Genomic DNA, 14,803 nt, shown 5'->3' with positions numbered 1-14,803 from the left:
TAAAAGGGGAGATCCCTTCAGAAAGACAGAAACAATAGCAAAGACAAAAAACACTTTTGGAATCTGCTTTTAGTCAACACATAAGGAAAGGGTGCACCGGTCCTGGAAATACTGCAATACCAGGTCAATGCGTGGAGTGGACAGAGCAAGCTCTATTTCCATCTCCCTGTTCTAAAAATCCATTTAATATATGGTCCCCAGATAGGGGACGTATCAGATATTAAACTGATAAGAACAGATACTACACTTGATCTTAGCCAAAAGGCCGAGAAGCGATAACCCGAACGGGCCGCGCGTTGCCCGAGCCTGCCCGATACTGCTGTTCAGCCCTTGCAGCGATTCAGCCTACTTCTAGGCAATTCCATGGGGCCCTGCAGGCTCACACACTCACAGCTACACGGGAGGTGAATAAAGGCCGGAGAGGAAGCCAGACAGGATTTGCTTCTTTTGCTTGCACCACAATGCAATGCTGAAAGAGGAGGAATCTACATAAAAACGCCTTCCTGGCAACGCCCAAATGCCCTGCTGCCATGCAGATAAACACTGGCAGCGGCAGCAAGTGCATGCCCACAGCCACCCCTTGTTCCTTCACACCTTGTATCAGCTGTAATCCAGTCCAGTCCAGTGCTGCCTGCTGAGCAGCACTGACCAACACTGCCTGGGCCCAGGCTTTTATCTCTGAGGCCCCATTATGATGTCAGAAAGCTGGCTCTGGAATCCTGAGGGCTCCACTATGACACGTGCAAAGTTCCGTCTGAACTTTATATAAGACGGTGAGGCTCAGTCAGTCACTCAGTGTTGCCTGAGAGGGCAACACTGCAACAGCCGGCCGCCAGGCTGTCTTTTTTTTGCACAGCTAGTTGCCTCCAGGAGGCCACAAGAGGGAGACAAGGGACTGCAAAATGGAAAATAGGCATCCACCAACTTTACAGACAACTTCTCCTTGCTCCTACAACCTCCATCCTTGCACAGTTTGTTATTCTTCTAGGTAACATAGTAACAAATCCAAATTGCTGCTCTCTTTGTAGGCAAGCAAGGCTTTGTTGCAACTGCAATTCTTACTTCTTCTTGAAATGTAGGGACGACAGTACATTCCATCACATCCATCTAGTGTACACAGGTAGGTCCATTGTGGCGGGCAGGCGAGCGGCTTTATTGGCTGTTTGCTGTTCCCCTACTCCACTCCACTATTTGACTGTTGTGCTGCAATCAATCAATCAATCAATCAATCAATCAATCAATCAATCAATCAGTGGCTGGCTCAGGTGCAGCTCTTTAACTTACCTAAAAGGGAGGGCGGAGAGAAGACAAGGAAGGTGAATGAGGTGTTCCAATGTGAAATGCCGGAAACACAGAAACACAGACGACACACAACAAGAGGTGGCAATCTATTCATTAATTGCATTTAATCAATGAGCTCATTATCACTCATGCATTGTCCAACAGGTGTTGAAATAATGGGATTAAAAGGGGAGATCCCTTCAGAAAGACAGAAACAATAGCAAAGACAAAAAACACTTTTGGAATCTGCTTTTAGTCAACACATAAGGAAAGGGTGCACCGGTCCTGGAAATACTGCAATACCAGGTCAATGCGTGGAGTGGACAGAGCAAGCTCTATTTCCATCTCCCTGTTCTAAAAATCCATTTAATATATGGTCCCCAGATAGGGGACGTATCAGATATTAAACTGATAAGAACAGATACTACACTTGATCTTAGCCAAAAGGCCGAGAAGCGATAACCCGAACGGGCCGCGCGTTGCCCGAGCCTGCCCGATACTGCTGTTCAGCCCTTGCAGCGATTCAGCCTACTTCTAGGCAATTCCATGGGGCCCTGCAGGCTCACACACTCACAGCTACACGGGAGGTGAATAAAGGCCGGAGAGGAAGCCAGACAGGATTTGCTTCTTTTGCTTGCACCACAATGCAGTGCTGAAAGAGGAGGAATCTACATAAAAACGCCTTCCTGGCAACGCCCAAATGCCCTGCTGCCATGCAGATAAACACTGGCAGCGGCAGCAAGTGCATGCCCACAGCCACCCCTTGTTCCTTCACACCTTGTATCAGCTGTAATCCAGTCCAGTCCAGTGCTGCCTGCTGAGCAGCACTGACCAACACTGCCTGGGCCCAGGCTTTTATCTCTGAGGCCCCATTATGATGTCAGAAAGCTGGCTCTGGAATCCTGAGGGCTCCACTATGACACGTGCAAAGTTCCGTCTGAACTTTATATAAGACGGTGAGGCTCAGTCAGTCACTCAGTGTTGCCTGAGAGGGCAACACTGCAACAGCCGGCCGCCAGGCTGTCTTTTTTTTGCACAGCTAGTTGCCTCCAGGAGGCCACAAGAGGGAGACAAGGGACTGCAAAATGGAAAATAGGCATCCACCAACTTTACAGACAACTTCTCCTTGCTCCTACAACCTCCATCCTTGCACAGTTTGTTATTCTTCTAGGTAACATAGTAACAAATCCAAATTGCTGCTCTCTTTGTAGGCAAGCAAGGCTTTGTTGCAACTGCAATTCTTACTTCTTCTTGAAATGTAGGGACGACAGTACATTCCATCACATCCATCTAGTGTACACAGGTAGGTCCATTGTGGCGGGCAGGCGAGCGGGCGGGCTGCTTTATTGGCTGTTTGCTGTTCCCCTACTCCACTCCACTATTTGACTGTTGTGCTGCATCAATCAATCAATCAATCAATCAATCAATCAATCAATCAATCAATCAGTGGCTGGCTCAGGTGCAGCTCTTTAACTTACCTAAAAGGGAGGGCGGAGAGAAGACAAGGAAGGTGAATGAGGTGTTCCAATGTGAAATGCCGGAAACACAGAAACACAGACGACACACAACAAGAGGTGGCAATCTATTCATTAATTGCATTTAATCAATGAGCTCATTATCACTCATGCATTGTCCAACAGGTGTTGAAATAATGGGATTAAAAGGGGAGATCCCTTCAGAAAGACAGAAACAATAGCAAAGACAAAAAACACTTTTGGAATCTGCTTTTAGTCAACACATAAGGAAAGGGTGCACCGGTCCTGGAAATACTGCAATACCAGGTCAATGCGTGGAGTGGACAGAGCAAGCTCTATTTCCATCTCCCTGTTCTAAAAATCCATTTAATATATGGTCCCCAGATAGGGGACGTATCAGATATTAAACTGATAAGAACAGATACTACACTTGATCTTAGCCAAAAGGCCGAGAAGCGATAACCCGAACGGGCCGCGCGTTGCCCGAGCCTGCCCGATACTGCTGTTCAGCCCTTGCAGCGATTCAGCCTACTTCTAGGCAATTCCATGGGGCCCTGCAGGCTCACACACTCACAGCTACACGGGAGGTGAATAAAGGCCGGAGAGGAAGCCAGACAGGATTTGCTTCTTTTGCTTGCACCACAATGCAGTGCTGAAAGAGGAGGAATCTACATAAAAACGCCTTCCTGGCAACGCCCAAATGCCCTGCTGCCATGCAGATAAACACTGGCAGCGGCAGCAAGTGCATGCCCACAGCCACCCCTTGTTCCTTCACACCTTGTATCAGCTGTAATCCAGTCCAGTCCAGTGCTGCCTGCTGAGCAGCACTGACCAACACTGCCTGGGCCCAGGCTTTTATCTCTGAGGCCCCATTATGATGTCAGAAAGCTGGCTCTGGAATCCTGAGGGCTCCACTATGACACGTGCAAAGTTCCGTCTGAACTTTATATAAGACGGTGAGGCTCAGTCAGTCACTCAGTGTTGCCTGAGAGGGCAACACTGCAACAGCCGGCCGCCAGGCTGTCTTTTTTTTGCACAGCTAGTTGCCTCCAGGAGGCCACAAGAGGGAGACAAGGGACTGCAAAATGGAAAATAGGCATCCACCAACTTTACAGACAACTTCTCCTTGCTCCTACAACCTCCATCCTTGCACAGTTTGTTATTCTTCTAGGTAACATAGTAACAAATCCAAATTGCTGCTCTCTTTGTAGGCAAGCAAGGCTTTGTTGCAACTGCAATTCTTACTTCTTCTTGAAATGTAGGGACGACAGTACATTCCATCACATCCATCTAGTGTACACAGGTAGGTCCATTGTGGCGGGCAGGCGAGCGGGCGGGCTGCTTTATTGGCTGTTTGCTGTTCCCCTACTCCACTCCACTATTTGACTGTTGTGCTGCATCAATCAATCAATCAATCAATCAATCAATCAATCAATCAATCAATCAGTGGCTGGCTCAGGTGCAGCTCTTTAACTTACCTAAAAGGGAGGGCGGAGAGAAGACAAGGAAGGTGAATGAGGTGTTCCAATGTGAAATGCCGGAAACACAGAAACACAGACGACACACAACAAGAGGTGGCAATCTATTCATTAATTGCATTTAATCAATGAGCTCATTATCACTCATGCATTGTCCAACAGGTGTTGAAATAATGGGATTAAAAGGGGAGATCCCTTCAGAAAGACAGAAACAATAGCAAAGACAAAAAACACTTTTGGAATCTGCTTTTAGTCAACACATAAGGAAAGGGTGCACCGGTCCTGGAAATACTGCAATACCAGGTCAATGCGTGGAGTGGACAGAGCAAGCTCTATTTCCATCTCCCTGTTCTAAAAATCCATTTAATATATGGTCCCCAGATAGGGGACGTATCAGATATTAAACTGATAAGAACAGATACTACACTTGATCTTAGCCAAAAGGCCGAGAAGCGATAACCCGAACGGGCCGCGCGTTGCCCGAGCCTGCCCGATACTGCTGTTCAGCCCTTGCAGCGATTCAGCCTACTTCTAGGCAATTCCATGGGGCCCTGCAGGCTCACACACTCACAGCTACACGGGAGGTGAATAAAGGCCGGAGAGGAAGCCAGACAGGATTTGCTTCTTTTGCTTGCACCACAATGCAGTGCTGAAAGAGGAGGAATCTACATAAAAACGCCTTCCTGGCAACGCCCAAATGCCCTGCTGCCATGCAGATAAACACTGGCAGCGGCAGCAAGTGCATGCCCACAGCCACCCCTTGTTCCTTCACACCTTGTATCAGCTGTAATCCAGTCCAGTCCAGTGCTGCCTGCTGAGCAGCACTGACCAACACTGCCTGGGCCCAGGCTTTTATCTCTGAGGCCCCATTATGATGTCAGAAAGCTGGCTCTGGAATCCTGAGGGCTCCACTATGACACGTGCAAAGTTCCGTCTGAACTTTATATAAGACGGTGAGGCTCAGTCAGTCACTCAGTGTTGCCTGAGAGGGCAACACTGCAACAGCCGGCCGCCAGGCTGTCTTTTTTTTGCACAGCTAGTTGCCTCCAGGAGGCCACAAGAGGGAGACAAGGGACTGCAAAATGGAAAATAGGCATCCACCAACTTTACAGACAACTTCTCCTTGCTCCTACAACCTCCATCCTTGCACAGTTTGTTATTCTTCTAGGTAACATAGTAACAAATCCAAATTGCTGCTCTCTTTGTAGGCAAGCAAGGCTTTGTTGCAACTGCAATTCTTACTTCTTCTTGAAATGTAGGGACGACAGTACATTCCATCACATCCATCTAGTGTACACAGGTAGGTCCATTGTGGCGGGCAGGCGAGCGGGCGGGCTGCTTTATTGGCTGTTTGCTGTTCCCCTACTCCACTCCACTATTTGACTGTTGTGCTGCATCAATCAATCAATCAATCAATCAATCAATCAATCAATCAATCAATCAGTGGCTGGCTCAGGTGCAGCTCTTTAACTTACCTAAAAGGGAGGGCGGAGAGAAGACAAGGAAGGTGAATGAGGTGTTCCAATGTGAAATGCCGGAAACACAGAAACACAGACGACACACAACAAGAGGTGGCAATCTATTCATTAATTGCATTTAATCAATGAGCTCATTATCACTCATGCATTGTCCAACAGGTGTTGAAATAATGGGATTAAAAGGGGAGATCCCTTCAGAAAGACAGAAACAATAGCAAAGACAAAAAACACTTTTGGAATCTGCTTTTAGTCAACACATAAGGAAAGGGTGCACCGGTCCTGGAAATACTGCAATACCAGGTCAATGCGTGGAGTGGACAGAGCAAGCTCTATTTCCATCTCCCTGTTCTAAAAATCCATTTAATATATGGTCCCCAGATAGGGGACGTATCAGATATTAAACTGATAAGAACAGATACTACACTTGATCTTAGCCAAAAGGCCGAGAAGCGATAACCCGAACGGGCCGCGCGTTGCCCGAGCCTGCCCGATACTGCTGTTCAGCCCTTGCAGCGATTCAGCCTACTTCTAGGCAATTCCATGGGGCCCTGCAGGCTCACACACTCACAGCTACACGGGAGGTGAATAAAGGCCGGAGAGGAAGCCAGACAGGATTTGCTTCTTTTGCTTGCACCACAATGCAGTGCTGAAAGAGGAGGAATCTACATAAAAACGCCTTCCTGGCAACGCCCAAATGCCCTGCTGCCATGCAGATAAACACTGGCAGCGGCAGCAAGTGCATGCCCACAGCCACCCCTTGTTCCTTCACACCTTGTATCAGCTGTAATCCAGTCCAGTCCAGTGCTGCCTGCTGAGCAGCACTGACCAACACTGCCTGGGCCCAGGCTTTTATCTCTGAGGCCCCATTATGATGTCAGAAAGCTGGCTCTGGAATCCTGAGGGCTCCACTATGACACGTGCAAAGTTCCGTCTGAACTTTATATAAGACGGTGAGGCTCAGTCAGTCACTCAGTGTTGCCTGAGAGGGCAACACTGCAACAGCCGGCCGCCAGGCTGTCTTTTTTTTGCACAGCTAGTTGCCTCCAGGAGGCCACAAGAGGGAGACAAGGGACTGCAAAATGGAAAATAGGCATCCACCAACTTTACAGACAACTTCTCCTTGCTCCTACAACCTCCATCCTTGCACAGTTTGTTATTCTTCTAGGTAACATAGTAACAAATCCAAATTGCTGCTCTCTTTGTAGGCAAGCAAGGCTTTGTTGCAACTGCAATTCTTACTTCTTCTTGAAATGTAGGGACGACAGTACATTCCATCACATCCATCTAGTGTACACAGGTAGGTCCATTGTGGCGGGCAGGCGAGCGGGCGGGCTGCTTTATTGGCTGTTTGCTGTTCCCCTACTCCACTCCACTATTTGACTGTTGTGCTGCATCAATCAATCAATCAATCAATCAATCAATCAATCAATCAATCAATCAATCAATCAGTGGCTGGCTCAGGTGCAGCTCTTTAACTTACCTAAAAGGGAGGGCGGAGAGAAGACAAGGAAGGTGAATGAGGTGTTCCAATGTGAAATGCCGGAAACACAGAAACACAGACGACACACAACAAGAGGTGGCAATCTATTCATTAATTGCATTTAATCAATGAGCTCATTATCACTCATGCATTGTCCAACAGGTGTTGAAATAATGGGATTAAAAGGGGAGATCCCTTCAGAAAGACAGAAACAATAGCAAAGACAAAAAACACTTTTGGAATCTGCTTTTAGTCAACACATAAGGAAAGGGTGCACCGGTCCTGGAAATACTGCAATACCAGGTCAATGCGTGGAGTGGACAGAGCAAGCTCTATTTCCATCTCCCTGTTCTAAAAATCCATTTAATATATGGTCCCCAGATAGGGGACGTATCAGATATTAAACTGATAAGAACAGATACTACACTTGATCTTAGCCAAAAGGCCGAGAAGCGATAACCCGAACGGGCCGCGCGTTGCCCGAGCCTGCCCGATACTGCTGTTCAGCCCTTGCAGCGATTCAGCCTACTTCTAGGCAATTCCATGGGGCCCTGCAGGCTCACACACTCACAGCTACACGGGAGGTGAATAAAGGCCGGAGAGGAAGCCAGACAGGATTTGCTTCTTTTGCTTGCACCACAATGCAGTGCTGAAAGAGGAGGAATCTACATAAAAACGCCTTCCTGGCAACGCCCAAATGCCCTGCTGCCATGCAGATAAACACTGGCAGCGGCAGCAAGTGCATGCCCACAGCCACCCCTTGTTCCTTCACACCTTGTATCAGCTGTAATCCAGTCCAGTCCAGTGCTGCCTGCTGAGCAGCACTGACCAACACTGCCTGGGCCCAGGCTTTTATCTCTGAGGCCCCATTATGATGTCAGAAAGCTGGCTCTGGAATCCTGAGGGCTCCACTATGACACGTGCAAAGTTCCGTCTGAACTTTATATAAGACGGTGAGGCTCAGTCAGTCACTCAGTGTTGCCTGAGAGGGCAACACTGCAACAGCCGGCCGCCAGGCTGTCTTTTTTTTGCACAGCTAGTTGCCTCCAGGAGGCCACAAGAGGGAGACAAGGGACTGCAAAATGGAAAATAGGCATCCACCAACTTTACAGACAACTTCTCCTTGCTCCTACAACCTCCATCCTTGCACAGTTTGTTATTCTTCTAGGTAACATAGTAACAAATCCAAATTGCTGCTCTCTTTGTAGGCAAGCAAGGCTTTGTTGCAACTGCAATTCTTACTTCTTCTTGAAATGTAGGGACGACAGTACATTCCATCACATCCATCTAGTGTACACAGGTAGGTCCATTGTGGCGGGCAGGCGAGCGGGCGGGCTGCTTTATTGGCTGTTTGCTGTTCCCCTACTCCACTCCACTATTTGACTGTTGTGCTGCATCAATCAATCAATCAATTAATCAATCAATCAATCAATCAATCAATCAATCAATCAATCAATCAGTGGCTGGCTCAGGTGCAGCTCTTTAACTTACCTAAAAGGGAGGGCGGAGAGAAGACAAGGAAGGTGAATGAGGTGTTCCAATGTGAAATGCCGGAAACACAGAAACACAGACGACACACAACAAGAGGTGGCAATCTATTCATTAATTGCATTTAATCAATGAGCTCATTATCACTCATGCATTGTCCAACAGGTGTTGAAATAATGGGATTAAAAGGGGAGATCCCTTCAGAAAGACAGAAACAATAGCAAAGACAAAAAACACTTTTGGAATCTGCTTTTAGTCAACACATAAGGAAAGGGTGCACCGGTCCTGGAAATACTGCAATACCAGGTCAATGCGTGGAGTGGACAGAGCAAGCTCTATTTCCATCTCCCTGTTCTAAAAATCCAATTAATATATGGTCCCCAGATAGGGGACGTATCAGATATTAAACTGATAAGAACAGATACTACACTTGATCTTAGCCAAAAGGCCGAGAAGCGATAACCCGAACGGGCCGCGCGTTGCCCGAGCCTGCCCGATACTGCTGTTCAGCCCTTGCAGCGATTCAGCCTACTTCTAGGCAATTCCATGGGGCCCTGCAGGCTCACACACTCACAGCTACACGGGAGGTGAATAAAGGCCGGAGAGGAAGCCAGACAGGATTTGCTTCTTTTGCTTGCACCACAATGCAGTGCTGAAAGAGGAGGAATCTACATAAAAACGCCTTCCTGGCAACGCCCAAATGCCCTGCTGCCATGCAGATAAACACTGGCAGCGGCAGCAAGTGCATGCCCACAGCCACCCCTTGTTCCTTCACACCTTGTATCAGCTGTAATCCAGTCCAGTCCAGTGCTGCCTGCTGAGCAGCACTGACCAACACTGCCTGGGCCCAGGCTTTTATCTCTGAGGCCCCATTATGATGTCAGAAAGCTGGCTCTGGAATCCTGAGGGCTCCACTATGACACGTGCAAAGTTCCGTCTGAACTTTATATAAGACGGTGAGGCTCAGTCAGTCACTCAGTGTTGCCTGAGAGGGCAACACTGCAACAGCCGGCGGCCCGCCAGGCTGTCTTTTTTTTGCACAGCTAGTTGCCTCCAGGAGGCCACAAGAGGGAGACAAGGGACTGCAAAATGGAAAATAGGCATCCACCAACTTTACAGACAACTTCTCCTTGCTCCTACAACCTCCATCCTTGCACAGTTTGTTATTCTTCTAGGTAACATAGTAACAAATCCAAATTGCTGCTCTCTTTGTAGGCAAGCAAGGCTTTGTTGCAACTGCAATTCTTACTTCTTCTTGAAATGTAGGGACGACAGTACATTCCATCACATCCATCTAGTGTACACAGGTAGGTCCATTGTGGCGGGCAGGCGAGCGGGCGGGCTGCTTTATTGGCTGTTTGCTGTTCCCCTACTCCACTCCACTATTTGACTGTTGTGCTGCATCAATCAATCAATCAATCAATCAATCAATCAATCAATCAATCAAGTGGCTGGCTCAGGTGCAGCTCTTTAACTTACCTAAAAGGGAGGGCGGAGAGAAGACAAGGAAGGTGAATGAGGTGTTCCAATGTGAAATGCCGGAAACACAGAAACACAGACGACACACAACAAGAGGTGGCAATCTATTCATTAATTGCATTTAATCAATGAGCTCATTATCACTCATGCATTGTCCAACAGGTGTTGAAATAATGGGATTAAAAGGGGAGATCCCTTCAGAAAGACAGAAACAATAGCAAAGACAAAAAACACTTTTGGAATCTGCTTTTAGTCAACACATAAGGAAAGGGTGCACCGGTCCTGGAAATACTGCAATACCAGGTCAATGCGTGGAGTGGACAGAGCAAGCTCTATTTCCATCTCCCTGTTCTAAAAATCCATTTAATATATGGTCCCCAGATAGGGGACGTATCAGATATTAAACTGATAAGAACAGATACTACACTTGATCTTAGCCAAAAGGCCGAGAAGCGATAACCCGAACGGGCCGCGCGTTGCCCGAGCCTGCCCGATACTGCTGTTCAGCCCTTGCAGCGATTCAGCCTACTTCTAGGCAATTCCATGGGGCCCTGCAGGCTCACACACTCACAGCTACACGGGAGGTGAATAAAGGCCGGAGAGGAAGCCAGACAGGATTTGCTTCTTTTGCTTGCACCACAATGCAGTGCTGAAAGAGGAGGAATCTACATAAAAACGCCTTCCTGGCAACGCCCAAATGCCCTGCTGCCATGCAGATAAACACTGGCAGCGGCAGCAAGTGCATGCCCACAGCCACCCCTTGTTCCTTCACACCTTGTATCAGCTGTAATCCAGTCCAGTCCAGTGCTGCCTGCTGAGCAGCACTGACCAACACTGCCTGGGCCCAGGCTTTTATCTCTGAGGCCCCATTATGATGTCAGAAAGCTGGCTCTGGAATCCTGAGGGCTCCACTATGACACGTGCAAAGTTCCGTCTGAACTTTATATAAGACGGTGAGGCTCAGTCAGTCACTCAGTGTTGCCTGAGAGGGCAACACTGCAACAGCCGGCCGCCAGGCTGTCTTTTTTTTGCACAGCTAGTTGCCTCCAGGAGGCCACAAGAGGGAGACAAGGGACTGCAAAATGGAAAATAGGCATCCACCAACTTTACAGACAACTTCTCCTTGCTCCTACAACCTCCATCCTTGCACAGTTTGTTATTCTTCTAGGTAACATAGTAACAAATCCAAATTGCTGCTCTCTTTGTAGGCAAGCAAGGCTTTGTTGCAACTGCAATTCTTACTTCTTCTTGAAATGTAGGGACGACAGTACATTCCATCACATCCATCTAGTGTACACAGGTAGGTCCATTGTGGCGGGCAGGCGAGCGGGCGGGCTGCTTTATTGGCTGTTTGCTGTTCCCCTACTCCACTCCACTATTTGACTGTTGTGCTGCATCAATCAATCAATCAATTAATCAATCAATCAATCAATCAATCAATCAATCAATCAGTGGCTGGCTCAGGTGCAGCTCTTTAACTTACCTAAAAGGGAGGGCGGAGAGAAGACAAGGAAGGTGAATGAGGTGTTCCAATGTGAAATGCCGGAAACACAGAAACACAGACGACACACAACAAGAGGTGGCAATCTATTCATTAATTGCATTTAATCAATGAGCTCATTATCACTCATGCATTGTCCAACAGGTGTTGAAATAATGGGATTAAAAGGGGAGATCCCTTCAGAAAGACAGAAACAATAGCAAAGACAAAAAACACTTTTGGAATCTGCTTTTAGTCAACACATAAGGAAAGGGTGCACCGGTCCTGGAAATACTGCAATACCAGGTCAATGCGTGGAGTGGACAGAGCAAGCTCTATTTCCATCTCCCTGTTCTAAAAATCCATTTAATATATGGTCCCCAGATAGGGGACGTATCAGATATTAAACTGATAAGAACAGATACTACACTTGATCTTAGCCAAAAGGCCGAGAAGCGATAACCCGAACGGGCCGCGCGTTGCCCGAGCCTGCCCGATACTGCTGTTCAGCCCTTGCAGCGATTCAGCCTACTTCTAGGCAATTCCATGGGGCCCTGCAGGCTCACACACTCACAGCTACACGGGAGGTGAATAAAGGCCGGAGAGGAAGCCAGACAGGATTTGCTTCTTTTGCTTGCACCACAATGCAGTGCTGAAAGAGGAGGAATCTACATAAAAACGCCTTCCTGGCAACGCCCAAATGCCCTGCTGCCATGCAGATAAACACTGGCAGCGGCAGCAAGTGCATGCCCACAGCCACCCCTTGTTCCTTCACACCTTGTATCAGCTGTAATCCAGTCCAGTCCAGTGCTGCCTGCTGAGCAGCACTGACCAACACTGCCTGGGCCCAGGCTTTTATCTCTGAGGCCCCATTATGATGTCAGAAAGCTGGCTCTGGAATCCTGAGGGCTCCACTATGACACGTGCAAAGTTCCGTCTGAACTTTATATAAGACGGTGAGGCTCAGTCAGTCACTCAGTGTTGCCTGAGAGGGCAACACTGCAACAGCCGGCCGCCAGGCTGTCTTTTTTTTGCACAGCTAGTTGCCTCCAGGAGGCCACAAGAGGGAGACAAGGGACTGCAAAATGGAAAATAGGCATCCACCAACTTTACAGACAACTTCTCCTTGCTCCTACAACCTCCATCCTTGCACAGTTTGTTATTCTTCTAGGTAACATAGTAACAAATCCAAATTGCTGCTCTCTTTGTAGGCAAGCAAGGCTTTGTTGCAACTGCAATTCTTACTTCTTCTTGAAATGTAGGGACGACAGTACATTCCATCACATCCATCTAGTGTACACAGGTAGGTCCATTGTGGCGGGCAGGCGAGCGGGCGGGCTGCTTTATTGGCTGTTTGCTGTTCCCCTACTCCGACTGTTGTGCTGCATCAATCAATCAATCAATCAATCAATCAATCAATCAATCAATCAATCAATCAGTGGCTGGCTCAGGTGCAGCTCTTTAACTTACCTAAAAGGGAGGGCGGAGAGAAGACAAGGAAGGTGAATGAGGTGTTCCAATGTGAAATGCCGCAAACACAGAAACACAGACGACACACAACAAGAGATGGCAATCTATTCATTAATTGCATTTAATCAATGAGCTCATTATCACTCATGCATTGTCCAACAGGTGTTGAAATAATGGGATTAAAAGGGGAGATCCCTTCAGAAAGACAGAAACAATAGCAAAGACAAAAAACACTTTTGGAATCTGCTTTTAGTCAACACATAAGGAAAGGGTGCACCGGTCCTGGAAATACTGCAATACCAGGTCAATGCGTGGAGTGGACAGAGCAAGCTCTATTTCCATCTCCCTGTTCTAAAAATCCATTTAATATATGGTCCCCAGATAGGGGACGTATCAGATATTAAACTGATAAGAACAGATACTACACTTGATCTTAGCCAAAAGGCCGAGAAGCGATAACCCGAACGGGCCGCGCGTTGCCCGAGCCTGCCCGATACTGCTGTTCAGCCCTTGCAGCGATTCAGCCTACTTCTAGGCAATTCCATGGGGCCCTGCAGGCTCACACACTCACAGCTACACGGGAGGTGAATAAAGGCCGGAGAGGAAGCCAGACAGGATTTGCTTCTTTTGCTTGCACCACAATGCAGTGCTGAAAGAGGAGGAATCTACATAAAAACGCCTTCCTGGCAACGCCCAAATGCCCTGCTGCCATGCAGATAAACACTGGCAGCGGCAGCAAGTGCATGCCCACAGCCACCCCTTGTTCCTTCACACCTTGTATCAGCTGTAATCCAGTCCAGTCCAGTGCTGCCTGCTGAGCAGCACTGACCAACACTGCCTGGGCCCAGGCTTTTATCTCTGAGGCCCCATTATGATGTCAGAAAGCTGGCTCTGGAATCCTGAGGGCTCCACTATGACACGTGCAAAGTTCCGTCTGAACTTTATATAAGACGGTGAGGCTCAGTCAGTCACTCAGTGTTGCCTGAGAGGGCAACACTGCAACAGCCGGCCGCCAGGCTGTCTTTTTTTTGCACAGCTAGTTGCCTCCAGGAGGCCACAAGAGGGAGACAAGGGACTGCAAAATGGAAAATAGGCATCCACCAACTTTACAGACAACTTCTCCTTGCTCCTACAACCTCCATCCTTGCACAGTTTGTTATTCTTCTAGGTAACATAGTAACAAATCCAAATTGCTGCTCTCTTTGTAGGCAAGCAAGGCTTTGTTGCAACTGCAATTCTTACTTCTTCTTGAAATGTAGGGACGACAGTACATTCCATCACATCCATCTAGTGTACACAGGTAGGTCCATTGTGGCGGGCAGGCAAGCGGGCGGGCTGCTTTATTGGCTGTTTGCTGTTCCCCTACTCCACTCCACTATTTGACTGTTGTGCTGCATCAATCAATCAATCAATCAATCAATCAATCAATCAATCAATCAATCAATCAGTGGCTGGCTCAGGTGCAGCTCTTTAACTTACCTAAAAGGGAGGGCGGAGAGAAGACAAGGAAGGTGAATGAGGTGTTCCAATGTGAAATGCCGGAAACACAGAAACACAGACGACACACAACAAGAGGTGGCAATCTATTCATTAATTGCATTTAATCAATGAGCTCATTATCACTCATGCATTGTCCAACAGGTGTTGAAATAATGGGATTAAAAGGGGAGATCCCTTCAGAAAGACAGAAACAA

General features: G+C 47.8%; 10 non-coding genes across 10 annotated transcripts; all 10 read right to left on the bottom strand.

Annotated features, from left to right (window-relative positions):
• Window positions 1–86: 86 nt before the first annotated feature.
• On the bottom strand, window positions 87–277 carry LOC142697004 (U2 spliceosomal RNA). The gene has a single exon (XR_012864840.1). It is a non-coding gene; the product is annotated as a U2 spliceosomal RNA (small nuclear RNA).
• A 1,273-nt stretch (window positions 278–1,550) lies between these two features.
• LOC142697003 (U2 spliceosomal RNA) lies at window positions 1,551–1,741 on the bottom strand. The gene has a single exon (XR_012864839.1). It is a non-coding gene; the product is annotated as a U2 spliceosomal RNA (small nuclear RNA).
• Window positions 1,742–3,025: 1,284 nt separating this feature from the next.
• LOC142697002 (U2 spliceosomal RNA) lies at window positions 3,026–3,216 on the bottom strand. The gene has a single exon (XR_012864838.1). It is a non-coding gene; the product is annotated as a U2 spliceosomal RNA (small nuclear RNA).
• A 1,284-nt stretch (window positions 3,217–4,500) lies between these two features.
• Window positions 4,501–4,691, bottom strand: LOC142697001 (U2 spliceosomal RNA). Its single transcript, XR_012864837.1, has one exon. It is a non-coding gene; the product is annotated as a U2 spliceosomal RNA (small nuclear RNA).
• Window positions 4,692–5,975: 1,284 nt separating this feature from the next.
• LOC142697000 (U2 spliceosomal RNA) lies at window positions 5,976–6,166 on the bottom strand. The gene has a single exon (XR_012864836.1). It is a non-coding gene; the product is annotated as a U2 spliceosomal RNA (small nuclear RNA).
• A 1,292-nt stretch (window positions 6,167–7,458) lies between these two features.
• On the bottom strand, window positions 7,459–7,649 carry LOC142696998 (U2 spliceosomal RNA). The gene has a single exon (XR_012864834.1). It is a non-coding gene; the product is annotated as a U2 spliceosomal RNA (small nuclear RNA).
• Window positions 7,650–8,949: 1,300 nt separating this feature from the next.
• LOC142696545 (U2 spliceosomal RNA) lies at window positions 8,950–9,140 on the bottom strand. The gene has a single exon (XR_012864430.1). It is a non-coding gene; the product is annotated as a U2 spliceosomal RNA (small nuclear RNA).
• Window positions 9,141–10,425: 1,285 nt separating this feature from the next.
• LOC142696996 (U2 spliceosomal RNA) lies at window positions 10,426–10,616 on the bottom strand. Its single transcript, XR_012864833.1, has one exon. It is a non-coding gene; the product is annotated as a U2 spliceosomal RNA (small nuclear RNA).
• A 1,292-nt stretch (window positions 10,617–11,908) lies between these two features.
• Window positions 11,909–12,099, bottom strand: LOC142696995 (U2 spliceosomal RNA). Its single transcript, XR_012864832.1, has one exon. It is a non-coding gene; the product is annotated as a U2 spliceosomal RNA (small nuclear RNA).
• A 1,276-nt stretch (window positions 12,100–13,375) lies between these two features.
• LOC142696994 (U2 spliceosomal RNA) lies at window positions 13,376–13,566 on the bottom strand. Its single transcript, XR_012864831.1, has one exon. It is a non-coding gene; the product is annotated as a U2 spliceosomal RNA (small nuclear RNA).
• Window positions 13,567–14,803: the final 1,237 nt, after the last annotated feature.

Source organism: Rhinoderma darwinii (genome assembly GCF_050947455.1).
Source record: "Rhinoderma darwinii isolate aRhiDar2 chromosome 5 unlocalized genomic scaffold, aRhiDar2.hap1 SUPER_5_unloc_7, whole genome shotgun sequence".
Taxonomy (NCBI): Eukaryota; Metazoa; Chordata; class Amphibia; order Anura; family Rhinodermatidae; genus Rhinoderma; species Rhinoderma darwinii.
The sequence above is the reverse complement of the archived record's forward strand: the minus strand, read 5'-3'. Positions and strand labels throughout refer to the sequence as shown.